This window comes from Delphinapterus leucas, chromosome 2 (genome assembly GCF_059928025.1).
Source record: "Delphinapterus leucas isolate spDelLeu-1000000601 "Yukka" chromosome 2, BTC_Dleu_Yukka2, whole genome shotgun sequence".
Taxonomy (NCBI): domain Eukaryota; kingdom Metazoa; phylum Chordata; class Mammalia; order Artiodactyla; family Monodontidae; genus Delphinapterus; species Delphinapterus leucas.
Window position 1 is genome coordinate 154,209,684 of NC_143130.1, and position 13,206 is coordinate 154,222,889.

The following is a 13,206-nucleotide window of genomic DNA, read 5'->3' on the forward strand; positions in this document are numbered from 1 at the left end:
CAAGCCTGCTGGACCTACAGAACTGTCAGCTAATACACGGGTTTCATTTGGAGCCACTAAGTTTGTGGTGATTAGTTACGCAGCAGTAAAAAATGAATACACTTCCTGTCCCTTGCCTAATGTTGACCTCGGCATCACCTTCTGGCCCTACGGGACTCATGCATCCTTTTATTACAGGATGATTTAGTTGGGACCCCTTTTCTTACCCACTCCATATTTGTCACACTCTACTGACCCTGTGTGAACGCAGGTCTAGCCTCCCTTGGACTGTTCCATCTGGGGGATCCTTGAGCTGTACCTGCAAGGCCTCTGGCATACTGTGCACCTTTTCCCTCCAGTTGTTTAGGTAATTGCAACATTTAACTGACCTGGACTAGAGTCCCATATCTAATGAGACCATGATATTTATTACCTATATGCCCAACACCTAGCACAGTGCCTAGCACATAGTTGGTGCTCAATAATATTGTTGATGATGCTGGTGAATACAGAGAGAAGGAAATCTCTGGATCATCCCCATCATACATTCCCAGTGTTGGCATTTGGTGCTCCAGCCATGTTGCGCTATGTGCAGTTCCCAGGAGACACCATGGTCTCCCTTGCCCCTGAGTTCCTCCACCCCTAACCTGATTTTCCTCTGTCCTAACCCCCTGTACCTTCCTCCCTCTTTCAACTGGCTAAATCTTTTTAGTTTTCAGCTCTCAGCTTAAATATGACATTGTAATTGTCATTTGGCTTGTCTTAAATCCCTGCTAGGTGGTTGTATGTTCTGTGACGGTGAGATATGCTTCCCTTTTTCTTTTGTGACTCCAGCACATTTATAGGGTAGGTTCTCAATAAACATTTGCGGAAGAGCCATGCTTCTTCATCACCTGGGAATCCTGTTACAGTGCAGATTCTGATTCTTATATCTGGGTGGGGCCTGAGATTCTGTATTTCTAACAAACTCCAAGTGACGCTGATGCTGCTGGTCCGTGAACCACACTTTGAGTAGCAAGGTAATAGATAGGGTAGAGACTCCCACCATTACCCCACTGCGGCAAAAAGTTTGCATTTGAGAGAAGCTGAACAAGGTTTAGGGTGCAAATAATGGCCACAGGACAAAATTTTCCCTGTCACTGCTAAGCCGGCTGACTCACTGACAGAGATGGAGCCAATAACCTTGGCCTTATTAACAACTGAGCTAACTGCCACAGACCAATAAATAACAACATTTGGCTGATTTGCATTTCAAAATTGTTTCCTTCCCTTATTCACACTGCAGCAGGTGCTAATGAACCATGAAATGTCTGAAGCATTGGCAGCAAGGAAGAAAAGAGGCAGAGTTGACCCATGCCTAACAAATAATGATCCTTAAAAAACAAGAGCTACAAAATTCAATGTGGTATTCTGGATTGGATCCTGGAACAGAAGCGAGGTATTAGCAGAAAAACTGGTGAAATCAGAACAAAGTAGGGAGTTTAGTTAATAGTAATGTACCAATGTTAGTTTCTTAGTTCTGACAAATGTACTGTTAGGAGAAACTGGGCAAGGGATATATAGAAACTCTCTGTATTATCTATGCAACTTTTCTGTAAATCAAAAATTAGTCAAAAATAACATCTCGCACGGGGCAGGAGTTGACAGACGGTCTCTGGCTGGATTTCTCTGGGACCGCGGAAGAGGCTCCTGAGGGTGGCCGCGATGCCCAGCCCGCAGTGGATGCCTTTGGTGCTTCATGAAGAATATTTCTAGATATATCACAGACATTAAGCTTTTGCCACCTAACATAAAAGATAGACTGTTCAAAATAATGAGCGTGCAGGGGCAGATAACACATTCAAATATCAGTGAGATTTTACATCCTGAGTCCAAACTCTAGATCTACGAAGCTGTGATATTTCAGATACTGCTCTCCTGCACCTATGTAACTGCAGAAAACTGAAGAAATTAAATTTAAATTCCTCAAAAGAAAACAGAATTTCCATAACTTCAAAAGGAATAAAAGCTGTGGCTTCACCTTGTTCTTGCCTGCACGAAGCTTCTTTGAAAAGATGCTTCAATCTCACTGATGAAGGAGTCCTGGCTCTTGCACTCAATTGCCGGCTGCTAAAGTTAGGGACTTCCCCTCGTGGCGCAGCGGTTAAGAATCTGCCTGCCAATACAGGGGACGCGGGTTCGAGCCCTGGTCCGGGGAGATCCCACGTGGTGCAGAGCAACCAAGCCCGTGCGCAGCAACTACTGAGCCTGCGAGCCACAACTACTGAAGCCTGCACGCCTGAGCCCGTGCTCCGCAACAAGAGAAGCCACTGCAATGAGAAGCCCGTGCACCGCAATGAACAGTAGCCCCCGCTCGCCGCAACTAGAGAAAGACTGCACAGAGCAACGAAGACCCAACGCAGCCAAAAATAAACGAAATTAAAAAAAAAAAAAAGATCATTGACTTAGGTGGCTGCTTAGATATTACTGAGGTGTACTTGCAGACATTAGGAGAAAGCTGCCCATTTTTGCAGAGTTGATTTTTCAGCTACTCAGGTATCTCACAGTGGTGTGGTTGTGCTTGTTAGTGGACCTTGTGCCGAGAAATTAGAGGAAACTCATATGGGGTATTGTGTGAATGTGACTGATAAGGCTGTAGAAGCTGTCCTTACTTGCTGTCCTCAGATATGTATATTACTCTTCCATGGATGCCCCCTGATAACAGACCATTCAGGAGAAGCCTTGGAGCAATTAGTAGGTCCAAACAAACTAAAGCAAGTGTTGTGGGCTGTATATTGATGCTTATTGAAGCTTATCAAAGCTATGATCTTCATACTACTTTACCAGGAAACAATGATGTAGAGATTGGCTTTCCAATAATATGATTTATGCTTTGAAGTTAACCAGACTCTTAAACATTTTCATAGTGCTATTATTTCTAAGTTTGTTTGAGGAGTGATTGTTCTTGAAATGTCAATCCTAGCATGCCCTCTGATGTATTTGGGGAAGATAATGTGTTTGTTTCTTAAATAACAAAGTTTTAAATTCCCTGTTTTCCCTGGAAGTGTCCTTCTCCTACCTAGATATTTGAACTGCTATAAGAGAAATTTACCAATATGGATAAATATTAGGAGAATTCTAAGTAAAGGTATTTCTAAAAGCAAAAAAAAGAAAAAAAATTAGTCAAAAATAAAAAGTTTAGTAAAAGAATCAAGAGCTAGACTGTATTGGTTTTCTTTACTTTGCATAATGGTATTATAAGTTTCTGAAAATGTAAAACAATTGTCATTGACTTAACAATAAAAAATTGGAAATGTGTGTTCATGGGAAAAAATCTCCAACTAAAACTCAGTGGCAATCAAGGAAAGAGTTAGAGGATGGCTGGTCCCAAAGGCACACCTGCAAGGTAGCATACCAGTGATACCGACACTCCAAATTGCTTTGCCGTACATCATGACTCCAAGATATTCTGACTGCTATTTGCTCCTGATTCCTACCTTCATTTATTCAGCATATCAGGAGTTTCTTCCATTCCTGAGAAGCTCTTGATTCTACACTCAGGATTCAGGGTATCTTTGTTTGTTTGTGTAACACTATTACCTTAAAGACTTGATCATAGTATCACATTTTGCCTCAACTGTGTTTGCTTATATACCAGAGATTCTAAGCCTGGTGAGGCCATAGACTTGAACTGATCCATCATTGCATGTCCAGCACGTGACTCTTAACTGGGCAAATGATGATTTGTTGGATGGATGAATAAAGGAGACGCTTCAGCACTTGAAGTGAATTCTTGCCTGAAAAACACAAGTTTTCCAATGATATTTCATTATGTAAATATATCCCTTTGATGGAACTTGATGAAACTTGCAAGGCCTTCAGGTCTTGTAAAGAAACATCATCAGGCCTTTTTCCAACTCTGGTGAATTCATGGAAAGTCAAGAAGATCCTATTAACTCTTATGGAAACTATGGCTTTAACTAGAATAGTGTAGAATGAGTGTGCTCTGGTCTCAAGGGGCTGCTCCCTGGGATCTGCACTGAGGCCCAGGGCCTGAGCTGGCCACAGAGGTATGGTCAGATGCTGTGCTGTCAAAGGTTTATGTATGCATTGCTTTGTCTGTCCTGCAGTACCTGCTTCCCTAACTAAGCTGCTCTGCTCCCACTCCAATGTGCTAGGAAAGGAACTCACAACTCACCTGTCTCCCTGGTAGGCCTGTGGCCCCTGCCAGTCCAATCAGAGACTTTTCTGTGGTTTTTACAGCTTGAAGCTGGAGGAGAAGTGGCCTTTGCCTTTTAGAGCATGGAATTGGGAGGAAGTGATGCAAGGGCAGGTGTCAGCCTCCTTCCCTGTCACATGGAGAAAATCTACAGAAGGATAGAGGGGACTCAGTCAAGATACAGAAATGCAAAGAGGAAAAAGAAACCTAATATCCACGGTTAAGGGTCTGGTTCCAATTGCGCTTTAGGCCACCTCATTCCCTTAACTTCCCGGTTATGAGAGCCAGCAAATGCCCTTTCTCCTTAGGCTGATTTGGGTTTTTGTCAGTTGCCATGGAGAGTTCTGCCATGGAGAGTTCTATAATCCTGGAGAAAAATGTGCAATTTCCTTCCCACACTTAATGGGGACTAGTACCAGCTCAGCCAGGGAGACAGCTCTGCGGGCCTCTGCTTGGACAGAGTGCTGTGGCAGAGAAGGCCAGTTGCCCTCCCCAAACTCAGGCTCTCCCTTCCCTTGCAGACACTGTCACTGGGGGATTGGCACCTCACACCCAGACTATACTTCCCATCTCCTCCTACGTTTAGGTGGGAACGCATGGTAAGCTCTCACCAAGGGAATGTGAGTGGAAGTGACATGTGTCAATTCCAGGCTGGAAGGCAGTGAAGAAGCAGGGGTTCCTCACCATTCTCTCCTTTTTGTTGCTCATTAGCTGGATAAAGAGGGTTCTGACACCTTCAAGGATAGCAGAGCCACAGTTGGAAGGAGGCTTGGTCCTGCCTTAAGGCCAGGAAAACTCCCCTTTGACTGTTATGTGAGTGAGAAATAAACTTTTATGGTGTAAACCACTGAAATGTTGGGGATTTGTTTGATAAAACAGCTAGCACCACTCTAATACATTTCCAAGAGCTGGCACTGGGTTTAGTTGAAGATTTTGTAAGTACGAAGAGTCATAAGCAAAGCTTAAGAGAGAGAGGCCCAGAGCTGAAACAAGAGCTGAATTCTATGGTCTAGTCCAAGGGATGATTTCAAGGATGGAAACAGAAGACAAAGTCGGATGGTCAGCCACCAGGTTGGCCCTGAAAGAAGTAGTGAGTGGGGAATTAGAGCAGGGACAGATACGAGGTGAGAGCCAACCAAGCGGGATGCCTCTGGCTTGGTTTTTGTGGCTGCCAGCAGCGTGGAACATGGGTGGGTCCTCCTGGTGTAGAGGGCCAGGGGCAGGGTGGACAGGAAGCACAGGTAGCCTGAGGGAATGGTGCCAGGTGTCAAACCAGAGGGATGAGTAGAATCCACAAACAGGAAGTCAGTCATCACATCAGAAACTTCAAGTCCTGGGAACATGTCGGGATGTAGAACAGGAAGCAGCTCAAGGTAAATGGTTTAGAACTAATGACAGAGCTATTTTGGAAGCCTCATTCTCTGTGGAGTCTTGGGATGGGCCTGGTAGGTAAAGGAAAGGGAGGTAGCAGGCCAGGTGGGGATGGGGCCAAAGGATGAGCACACACCCTGTCCAAAGGGGGCAGCTGTTGCTCAGCTCCTGCATATCATTGCAATGTGGACGTGCAACCCAGTGTCTTCAGATCCTCCAATTTTTCAAGAAAAGCAGGAAATCCGGATTTTTTTTTCTTTTTGGTGGGGCAGGGGGGAGTGAAATCTCCTGATTTTTAAATGCCGGCAACTAATTCAAAAATTTGAAAAACAGCCTGTAGGCCAAAGAAAACACATTCACAGTCTGAACTGGCTCACAGGCTGCCAGCTTTGGGCCTCCGGCTTAAAGGAAATGGGCAGAAACAAAAACATGTAAAAAACAAAACCAGAAAACATGAAAATCATTCATAGTTTCCCCTGATTTCCAAACACCACAAGATACTACTAGAAGAAGAGCTTTGAGACAGCCACTCACAAAACCACAATATGTTTTGTCTTCGGAAAAGCTATGGGCTTCTGGAAAGCTATGGGCTTCTGCCAGAGAAGTACCTTGTAGTTCCCCAAATCTGTTGCAGTTTTCTCAAAATTCGACCTATAGATTTGATGGAGTGAGCTAATTTTCTTTCATCTTTCTCTCAGGCACACCAGGTTTTCTTTTGTTGTTTGTTTGTTTGTTTTGGTATATCAGTTTTTAAGTTTACTTTCTTTTCTGGAAGGCCATCTACTCTATCTGGACAGCTGTGTTCCCAGTAAGAGCAATTACCTGAGTGAAGGCAATTTAGAGAAACAGTACGGGAGCCAAATAAGTGTTTGGCTAACGAAATTTTCTGATAGGAAATGCTTCCAGGCCAAAAACCTCAAAAAGTGATCAAAGGTTTTCAAAGACTGGATCCAACTAGTTCAGTTTATTAACCTTGGCCTGTGTCCAAGCCAGGGTTTTTAGAGGATGCTCAGAGGATGTGGCAAATACAGAATCTGATTTTTTTAAGATGTGGTCTCTTAGGGGGTATATGTCTACATGACTGACTGCTGAACTCTTCATTTTGATGCCCCAACTTAGTATCTAGCTTAAGGCTTTGCACATCCCAACTGTCATATTTGCCCAGGACTGAGATGTTTCCTGGGATGTAGAACTTTCAGTACTAAAATTGGGACAGATTTGGGCGAACTAGGACAGCTGGTCACCCTACACCCCAAGGTCCTTTTCTCAGGGTTCATGCTGTGAAGTCTTGACAACTTTTGACTGTCCCTTAAAAAAATAATAAAAAACAAAAAACCAACTACAACAGTGCTGCACTCTCCTGGTTTTCTTCCTATTTCTCTAATTGCTCTTACTCATCTTCTTTGCTGCCTTCTCTTCCTCCCCTTCCCCCTCAACTATGAATTGCACCTCAAGGTCTAGCCCTTAGGCTTCTGTTCTATTTTCTGCCCATGAGTCTCAGTGGACTCATCTTTACGTGGAAGATTTCCACATATAGATCTTGAGCTCATAGTCCTACTTGAGATCCAACCCTCCAGCTCCAACAATTTCACGAACATTTTCCATTGGGACGTCCTTGATCATCTTCCAGCCCCATCCAGCTTGCACTCACTCACCTAGTATCCTCTTCTATTAGAAGCAACAGCGTCCTTGTCCTTTGCTGGGTGATGGGTACATTGTTATTTTCATGTGCTGTATATGTCTGAAACTGTCCACAATAAATTGTTTTTAACAATTTAAAAAAAAAAGAAGAAGAAGCAACAGGAGAGTGCAGCACTGATGTAGTTGGTTTTTTGTTTTTTATTATTTTTTTAAGGGACAGTCAAAAGGTGTCAAAACTTCTTTTCAAGACTTCAGTCTCAAATCCTAAAGATGCTAATCCCAAATTAGCATCCATGCATTGTATTATGTATCCACAGCAGATACTATACTGCCAGGCACATTGGAGGGACTCAGTAAATGCTTGGTGAACCAAATCAGATCTTGGGAAAGGAGTCCAAAGAGGAGGACATGTCATAGCATCCTACCAGAGGCTCAAGATATCCAAGGAAGTACCCAAGATTTCCAGGGAGAAGCCAAGCAAAGATCTGGCAGATGTGGTCCCTGCAGACATAGTAAAGTCAAATCTTTGCTGAGGCAACTTCAACGACAGACATTTGACCACCTATTAATTAAGTTAACTCAAATGTTATTAAATTTCTAGTTCACTTTGTATTATGTTGATATATTTTTCAGGGGCATTCAAAGATATTTCCAAGGTTCCAGACAATGATAAATGTTAACATGACACATATAGATTCTATTCCTTTGCTTTACTTGCTGGGTTCCTGGCAAAGAAGTCTGCCTTTAATTACCAAATGCTCAGAACCAGAGGAAGCTAGTGGCCAGAATCTAGGTCTTTCTCCTTCGTCCTCTGCTCTTTCCCACATTCTTTTTTCTTCTTAAAAAAAACAAAAGTATTTATAAGGTAATAATTTATTTTTTGTTATAATTTCATGTTTTCTGATAATCTTTTTTTTTTTGGCGGTACGTGGGCCTCTCACTGCTGCGGCCTCTCCCGTTGCGGAGCACAGGCTCCGGATGCGCAGGCCCAGCAGCCGTGGCTCACGGGCCCAGCCGCTCCGTAGCATGTGGGATCTTCCCGGACCAGGGCACAAACCAGTGTCCCCTGCATCGGCAGGCGGACGCTCAACCACTGCGCCACCAGGGAAGCCCTGATAATCTTTTTTATTGAAGTATAGTTGATTTACAATGATGTGTTAATTTCTGCTGTACAGCAAAGTGATTCTGTTATACATACATATACATATAAATATATATATTCTTTTTTTAATATTCTTTTCCATTCTGGTTTATCACAGGGTATTGAATATAGTTCCCTGTGTTATATAGTAGGACCTTGTTGTTTATCCATTCTGTATACAATAGTTTGCATCTACTAACCCCAAGCTCCCAAGTTATCCCTCCCCCATCTCTTCTCCCCTTGGCAACCGCAAGTCTGTTCTTTATGTCTGTGAGTCTGTTTCTGTTTTGTAGATAAGTTCATTTGTGTTATATTTTTAGGTTTCACATATAAGTGATGTCATATGGTATTTGTCTTTCTCCTCCTGACTTACTTCACTTAGCATGATAAGCTCTAGGTTCATCCATGTTGCTGCAAAAGGCATTATTTCATTCTTTTTTATGGCTGAGTAGTATGCTGTTCTATATATGTACAACATCTTCTTTATCCATTCAAGACAATCATTTATTTAAAACACACTTTTGAAGTAGAGCTATACCATATTTTGAGGGGAGCCAACAGCTTGGAAACATTGCTTTTATCTTTAGGAAAATCCTCCTCCCAGTGGGTCTTTGTTTTCCCCAAGTCCGGGGATTCCCCAGAGTCCTTTTTCTTTGCATCTATAACTCAGATAACACCCCTCAGACTCGAATTTCCCAAGGTTGGCACTATTGACATTTGGGGCTGGATAATTCTCTGATGGGGGAGGGTGCTATTCTATACATTCTGAGATTCTCAGCAACATCCCAGGCCTCTACCCTCCACATGTCAGCAACACACACACACACACACACACACACACACACGTGCACCTTCCAGTTGTGACAACCAAAATTGTCACCAGACATTGCCAATATCTCCTAGGGGCAAGCTGCCCATGGTTGAGGATCACTTTCCTTGATTCTTTTACTCAGAAATGAAAGCAGGGCCTGTTAGCCTGCACCCCTGCAACGTCTCTTTCCCTTCGGGCCAGGTCCCAGCCAGCTGTGTTCCCAGAGCTGGGAGGAGTGGATTTTCTGCAGGCAAGGTTCAAGGCTAGACTTGACAGGCCTATCAATCTAGGAGGTTCTAATTGGACCCATTATCTGAGCAAATTCTCCTTTGTAAGATCACCCCACTCCAAGTGCCTCTAGAATAATTTGCCTTTCCTTAGGGGGATGGGATGGAGTGGGGTGGTGGAGAAGGGCTGCGATCTGAGATGCCATCAGAATGGGTGGCCTGAGTCAGTGGAGCTGCTCTGGGCCTCGGGGATTTCCAGGGGGAACTGTGTGGACAGAATTCCCCTTGGATGATGGTCTAGACAGGGCTCACGCTTCCCTCTGCTCACCAGGAGCTTCTGCTTCCCCTTTAGGAAGAGGAAACACACTGGCTGTTTATTTTGAGACTAAGGATCTGTTGTGAATAAGTCCCAGGATGGGCGGCAGGACAAGTCTCCCCTCACATGGGGCATCTCAGGAAATAGCCTTGTCACAGCGCTCCAGGGGGACCATTGATCAACTAGGAAAATAAAGGAGGGACAATGCCTGAGATTAAATCCAGTAAATAAGAAAAAGTAATTTAAAAACCGATTAGAATTCTTGCTAATTTTCCCCATCCTAAAACCAATCTATTTTTATTAAAAAAAAAAAAAATCCCACAGCCATTGACAGCCATTATTGAAGTAACTTCCATGAGCAAATTTTTTTTTTTAAATAAATTTATTTATTTATTTTTGGCTGCTTTGAGTCTTTGTTGCTGCGTGGGCTTTCTCTAGTTGCAGCGAGCGGGGGCTACTCTGGGTTGTGGTGCGTGGGCTTCTCATCGCAGTGGCTTCTCTTGTTGTGGAGCACGGGCTCTAGGCACGCGGGCTTCAGTAGTTGTGGCTCGCGGGCTCTAGAGCGCAGGCTCAGTAGTTGTGGTGCATGGGCTTAGTTGCTCCGTGGCATGTGGGATCTTCCTGGACCAGGGCTCGAACCTGTGTCCCCTGTATTGGCAGGCGGATTCTTAACGTCACCAGGGAAGCCCCTTCCATGAGCAAATTAACATAAAGGGCTGGGCTCATATTATACATACTATTACCTAATTTTTTCCCACTGAAAAATATGTCTTCTAAACACTATTTCATGTTAATAATTATGTATGTTCTTTTTCATTTTTTAAAGACTAAAAAATTCATTTCTATGGTACAAATATGCCATAACTATTTTAAGTAAAATCTATACCTAAACATTTTAGTTGTTCACGTTTTTGCCATTATAAAGTATGCCTGAAACAAAAGTATTTGTCCATTCTTATGCTTTTCCCAACTGTCTTGTGTAAAACTTTTTTTTTTTTTTTTTAATTTTTTGGCCATGCCACGTGGCATGTGGGATCTTAATTCCCCGACTAGGGATCGAATCTGCGCCCTCTGCATTGTAAGCACCGAGCCTTATCCGCTGGACCTCCGGGGAAGTCCCTGCCTTTTGTAAAACTTTTAATTCATTTTCTTTATTCTTTTTTACACCTTCCTTCTCTCTTTCCTGCACCCTCCTCCACCCAAATGAATGTTGACAGCATGGTATATATATTCTACACCTTTCTCTATGCCCAAGCAATGATGTACAGTCTACATACACAGAGAAGGATGATTCATTTGGCCACTTGTTTATGAGTAACGGAATGCTGCTCCGTATTCTTAGTGACTTGGTTTCTCTCTCTCTCTCTTTTTTTTTGCGGTACGCGGGCCTCTCACTGCTGTGGCCTCTCCCATCGCGGAGCACAGGCTCCGGACGCGCAGGCCCAGCGGCCATGGCCCACGGGCCCAGCCGCTCTGCGGCACGTGGGATCTTCCCGGACTGGGGCACGAACCCGTGTCCCCTGCATCGGCAGGCGGACTCCCAACCACTGCGCCACCAGGGAAGCCCAGTGACTTGGTTTCTCTCTTGATGAGAAACCCTCTATCTCTACCCACAGGTTGTTTCCCAGATGCGAGCACCCATGGTTTCAGGAGATCTGAAAAATGTCTCTTTCCGTGTCTTCCACTGCTACTTGGAGGCCTTGGATAGAAGCCATTATCTCCTCAGACTTTTAGTTTCCCTGCCTATGAGATGGGAGCTGCTACTGCCCCATTTACTTCACAGGATTACTCTGAGCAAAACTTTTGAGTGTATAAAATAAGCCTTTACTTGTTAGCCATTGGTGGTCAAGACACACTGTGTGCTTCATCTGCTAATTTTGAAACATCCCTTATCCTTTGTTGCCTCTGTGCCTTTGCTTATGCCATTCACCTTGCCTGGAATATCCTACCACCTGCTCCCCTTATCCCAGTCTGACCCACCCCTTAAGGCCCAGTTCAAACCCCATTTCTTGCATTGCCTCTGATGGGAGGCAAGTCATCTCATCCTCCTCAGGACCCTTTATTTTCCTCATTACTCACTCATTTCCTTGGAGTATTCTGCTTTAAGTTTTTTGGGTTTTTTTTTAAACATCTTTATTGGAGTTTAATTGCTTTACAATGGTGTGTTAGTTTCTGCTTTATAACAAAGTGAATCAGCTATACATATGCCTATATCCCCATATCCCCTCTTTCTTGCGTTTCCCTCTCACCTTCCCTATCCCACCCCTCTAGGTGGTCACAAAGTGCTTTAAGTTTTTAAAATCTGAATTTAAAAGCTCCTGAGGACAGGAATTGTATCTTATATGTCTGCTATTATCATAGGGTCCAGCAATCATACCCATTATGCACTCAAATATTTGTCAAACAAAAGAATGAATGCATCGAATGAGTGAGTGAATGAATGTTCTCTGTCACTCCTGCACAAACAGTCCCCTTGGCCATGGTTTCAGGAACAGACTAGAATCGTGAAAGATATTTTAGAGATTCTTTATAATATTTTGCCCTTGCTGGAAAACACTGCATGGTGGAAAATACAAAAAAGCACAAAGATAAAAACAAAAATCACTCATAGTTTAGCCACCCAGAGAAAATTCATCTTTAATATTTTAATGTATATCTTTTTAGTCTTTCTATGCATATACATACTTATAAAATATGACATATATGCATTTATGTATGTATACTCCCACACACACATACATATATAACTTTAAAAAAAAATTAGCATTTGTGTTCTCTGGGGGAGGAGGAGATGGGAGGAGCGACTCTTGGACGCCCTGGGCACTACTCAAAGGTTCTGGTTATGGGAGGTCCAGAAGTATTTCCAGTAAAGACAAGTTGAGGCAAGTTCCTGGGGCCCTTTGTGCTCACTGAGTCATTGATGGGTGGGGAGGGACCCTGAGCAAAGAACTGTGAGTGCCTGGGGTCCTGCGACGCTGGGTCCAACGTAGGACAGAGGAACAGAGCCCACAGTCGCCCCCTCTTACTCCTCTCTCTCATTCTTACCCCTCTAGGGGGAAGTCCAGGTCCCCCAGGACTTCTGGGTCTCACTTATCCGGAGAAAACCTTAGTCCTGGGGTGACAATTTCCCTCCTGTCTGCCCCAGCCCTTCCTACCGGAAGCACAAAAAGTACAGGAATTACCCAAGAAATGAGTGGGTGAATGGGTTCTCCCTGGGAATTGGGACACTCCCAGGGGAGGGAGGGATGTACACCCACTCCCCAGGAGGGAGCCTCAGACAGACTGGCTGGTGGGTTGGATGTGTCATTGGTGAGGCAGTAGATAGAACTCTCATTCACTGTGCCTTAAGTCTGTGCCAGACACTGCTGGCCCTTCACACACTTTCTCATTTAACCTTCAAAACAAACCCTCAGGATTGTATCATCATGCCCATAGGACGGAAGAGGAAACTGAGGCTGATGCTGAAGCCTCTAAAGTAAAACTGTGTGAGCAAAGCTGACTCCACCTGGTGTCACGTATGAG

General features: G+C 43.9%; 1 pseudogene; it reads left to right on the plus strand.

Moving 5' to 3' along the window:
• Positions 1–1,684: 1,684 nt before the first annotated feature.
• LOC111175954 (protein AMN1 homolog) lies at positions 1,685–2,802 on the plus strand (annotated as a pseudogene).
• Positions 2,803–13,206: the final 10,404 nt, after the last annotated feature.